Source organism: Peromyscus eremicus, chromosome X (genome assembly GCF_949786415.1).
Source record: "Peromyscus eremicus chromosome X, PerEre_H2_v1, whole genome shotgun sequence".
In the NCBI taxonomy this organism is placed as follows: Eukaryota; Metazoa; Chordata; class Mammalia; order Rodentia; family Cricetidae; genus Peromyscus; species Peromyscus eremicus.
In genome coordinates this window covers 71,766,276-71,771,103 of record NC_081439.1, presented here as the reverse complement: position 1 = coordinate 71,771,103, position 4,828 = coordinate 71,766,276, and the positions used below count along the sequence as shown (strand labels likewise).

Here is a 4,828-nt window from a genome sequence, read left to right as displayed (position 1 = left end):
ACATACATTCATCAATGTAGTAAAACTGAAGATACAGATTTAAGCTCACACATACAAATCCACCTCATTTTTGACAAAGGAGCCGAATATATATTGGGAGAAATCAATGGTGATGATGGAATAACTGGATACCTACCTACACAGAAAAGAATGATTCTAGATCCACATATCTCACTCTATATAAGCCTCCAAATGGATTGAGGACCTCAGCATAAGATCTGAACCAAGTAGTGATTATTAGGTACTAAAATATTCAACTCTAAGCCACAAATATGGTTTCTAGGTTTTCTGTACATTCTACCTTCTAAATTCTAAATCTTCATAGTGGTCTCTTCAAGTCCATGTGCAATAATAGGCTTAGCAACAGGTTTTACTAACAATGATCCAATCATTGATATATTATAGATTCTTTAGTCATTCCTTCAATGATTGGATTGTGAACTAGACTCTGCTATTAAACCAAATTTCTTTAAAATTTCTCCTGGAAGGGAGACAATGGGGTGGAGGGCACTGCGGTAGCCACCGCCACCGTGCCTGACCGGCTCGGCCTCCCGATACTGGCTGCCGCCGGGACCACCCTGAGAACAGGATATGTATTGCTCTGAGAAAGCCTGGACAGTAGATCTTGGTTTAATACTGGACTGGGACAACACACAGAGACTTTTCCAGTCATGAATTCAGACCAGGATATAGCACTGAAACTTGCTCAGGAACGAGCTGAAATAGTTGCTAAATATGACAGAGGACGAGAAGGTGCAGAAATCGAGCCTTGGAAAGATGTGGATTATCTTGTTTACAAAGTCACTGATAGATTTGGATTTTTACATGAGGAGGAGCTCCTATATCATACTGCAGCTGTGGACTGGCAAAAGCAACTGGAAGCTGAAAGAATTACCAAATGGCTGAAAATGCTGAAAGGATGGGAAAAATACAAGAATACTGAGAAGTTTCATTGACGAATTTACAAAGGAATTCTACTCTAGCTCCGAGGTGAAGTCTAGGCTCTTCTTCTTGAGATCCCTAAGATGAAGGAAGAAACAAGAGACCTTTATAGTAAATTAAAACATAGAGCACGGGGTTGTTCACCTGACATCAGACAAATAGAGCTTAATGTGAACCGCACATTTAGGAACCATACTATGTTTAGAGACAGATATGGTGTTAAGCAACAATCCTTATTCCATGTTCTTGCTGCATATTCTATCTATAATATGGAAGTTGGGTACTGTCAGGGGATGAGCCAAATAACAGCCCTACTCCTCATGTACATGAATGAGGAAGACACCTTCTGGGCCCTGGTCAAACTCTTCTATGGCCCCAGACACGCTATGCATGGCTTTTTTGTCCAAGGTTTTCCTAAACTCTTGAGATTTCAAGAACATCATGAAAAAATTCTGAATAAATTTATGTCCAAATTTAAGCAACACTTGCTAGGTAGATGTGCCGCTGACTATAGCCACCTACACCGAGAGTGAAGATGCGGTGATTAATCAAATTCAGCCTGGGTTCCCTGTTCCTGGTTAGCTCACTATGTAGTCAGAATCCTCAATTGTTTGAAGAACATTAGATTTGTAAAATTTAGTATTAATAGACTACCACAGTCCTAATTCATAGGTTCAGATTACTTCTATGAAACTGATAAATACTACTAATAAAATTTTTACAAATGTGTGATTTCTCCATTTTTTTAGGTTTTAAATTGTACAGATAGTATTATAAGAAGCATAAGAATTGCTTCCTTGTGAATCACATGCTTGTTTTACTATAAAATATAATGGTGAACCAATGAGAAGGCAGAACAGAAAGTCTATATAAAGACAAAAACACAGGAAGTAGCTCTCTTGGCTGAAGAGGCTAGCTGCAGCAGAGAGGTAAGGCTCTTAGCTCTGATCTCTTGTCTTTCTTCTTTGCATTGGTTCTGTATTTCTTATTTAATAAGATGGTTGGTTACATCTACATTTGCTATTCTTTCATTGAAGACAAAGCTCAGTGTGGGCTGCTCAGGAGCCCATTTATTTTGACTATTGTTTATTTCATTTTCTCTTTAGTTTTATTAATAAGATTTTTGATAATTTCATATTTGACCATTGCATCTATATTTCTGCTACTCTTTCTTACTCCCCAACTCCTCTTTCTCATTTCAAATTCATATTTTCTTTATTATTGGTATATGTATACAAATATATATTTACATATTTATTTGTATACACATACACAGACACTTATACACATATTCCACAGAGCCCATTTAGATTTTCACATATGTGCATATGTCTAGAAATGATTATTTGGGATTGGACAACATATGTGGGTGCACCTCTGGGGGAAATTAACTCTCCCTCTTTCAGTAGTCATTAATCCCTGTAGCACTACAACTAGAGGTGGTACCATACTAAATATGCCTTATCCATTGCTGTCATGTGAACTGGTGTTGTCACTATTCTTATCTATCAAGAAACCAGAATGCTGAGAGTTCATGAATGCACTTTCCTTGTCATGTATAGGAGTCATAATTGCTCGAAAACAACACTGGGCCTCTGGTTCTTACAATATTTCTTTTCCTTATATCATAGTTTCTTCTGAGTCTTAGGGTTAGAGGTTATGTTGAAATTGAATCAGTTGGAATTGGGCATCTGAGAGTCTTATTCTCAGGACTTTGATTAGTTGTCTATCATTGTAATTGTCACTATCTTTTATGAAAAGAATCTTCCTTTACAACAGGTGAGAGCTACACTTTCTGTGCATATAATAATAGGTGTTTAGAAAACAGTAAAGATACTTCATGAAAACATGGGCATTATCCTACATGATATGAGTATAGGACTTCATTTGCCCCAAAATTAAGGATGAAAATTCACAAATGGGACTTCATAAAACTTAAAAGCTTCAGTACATGTAAACAATCAGCCAACCTGGAAAAGATGAAGCCATACATTAGGAGAAAACCTTTGCCAGATATGCAACTGAAAGAGAATTAGTATCCAGAATATATATTTTTCAAGAAGCCAAAAGTAAGTCAAAACAAAAATCACCCAAGCCGGCCGGGCAGTGGTGGCGCATGCCTTTAATCCCAGCACTTGGGAGGCAGAGCCAGGTGGATCTCTGTGAGTTCGAGGCCAGCCTGGGCTACCAAGTGAGTCCCAGGAAAGGCGCAAAGCTACACAGAGAAACCCTGTCTCGAAAAACCAAAAAAAAAAAAAAATCACCCAAGCCACTTGTGGGTCATGACACCTTTGGTAGAGTAACAATGGCAAAATTACAGTCATGAAATAGTGAAAAAAATCAATTTTTGGTTAAGAGTCACCACATTAAAGGGTCATAGCACTAGGAAGGTTGAGAACCACTTAGCTAAATGAATGGATAATGAAAATGTAGTACAACGGAATACTATTCAGATGTAAAGAAAAATAACTTGCCAAAATGTGAAGTAAATATTTGCAACAGGAATATATTATACTGATCTAAACCCAGAAAGATAAATGTTTCATGTTCTTCCTTATTTGTGCTTCCTGGTTCAGAATATTTAGGTATGAGTATACAATATACAACATAAAACATAGAGTATGTACAATAACCATGAAAACAAACAAAAAAAGATGAGAAAACAGAAAGCTTAAAAATAAAGAATGGTAGGACACAGGTGATACAAAGAAGAAAATGAAAAAAAATGGTGGACACTTTTAATTGGGGAAGTGGGAAAGAAGGCACTACAAAGGGGTTTGGTGGAGGGAAGAGTGATACATCCCACTAAGGATGTCTGAAAAGGTGTAGAGAATAATTATGCTCACTTAAATTACATATATCATGTATGTATATTGTGTACATAGATATGTGGTTCAAAGAAGTTATGCCACTAATGACAACAATGATTCCCTTCATAATCATGGACTGTCTATCAAAAACTTATACAATGCATGAGAAACATCCTATTGGCTTATTTGTCAGGGGATTCGAAGAGGCCCACCAAAATAATATAGCCTATTACTACTGCTCTTTTTTTTTGCCTCTTACAATATGAAGGTGTTGAGATCCTATTGCTGAAGATAACATCCAGTTTGAACACAATACTTGGCAAAATCTAACTGGTACTGACTTTGCAGCCTCTTCACTGCTAAGGGGCTCTCATAGTACTGGAAAGTGCTATGCAAGTTTCTGAGGGGAGGAACAATCAGTAATCATGCCTAGCTAGAATACCTATGAGCTACAGAAATGACTATAATCTTGGGAGTAACCAACTTCTGTCTAATTGGACTTAAGGCCTACTTAATAGAAGTGAATTCACACCTGCTACTGTAAATCTAACCAACTAGCCATGGCTGCAGTGGCCAAAGACCTGAGAGGAGGACCTAGCTATACTCATTTCCTCAACTGATGTAATTTTCAACTGATTTTCTAATAATTGTAACAATTGCAATATTTTCATGTATTATTTAGAAATTTCACACCTCATATATTGTATTTTAATAATACCTACTCCCTACCCACTTTCAAATCTTCTAGAACTCCCCTTGTGTTAATTATTTTTCTAATGTCACGAAAACACATCATAACCAAGGTGACCTTTTAAAAAAAAGCACTTACATGGGGGCTTATCATTTCATAGGTTTAGGGGATACCACTATGTGATGGTAACATGGCAGCAGGCAGGTAGGCAGGCAGGCATGGAACAGGAGCAGTAACTGAGAGCTTCCATGTTGAGAAAATAACCATAAGGCAGAAAAACAGAGAGCTATGTGGGAATAGTGTGGATATTACAGTTTTTGAACATCAAAGCCAAATCCCAGTAAAAACTTCCCTTAAAAGACCAGGCATAATATTCCTTCTCAAG

General features: G+C 37.2%; 1 pseudogene; it reads left to right on the top strand.

Moving 5' to 3' along the window:
- Nucleotides 1–342: 342 nt before the first annotated feature.
- Nucleotides 343–1,476, top strand: LOC131899649 (USP6 N-terminal-like protein; annotated as a pseudogene).
- Nucleotides 1,477–4,828: the final 3,352 nt, after the last annotated feature.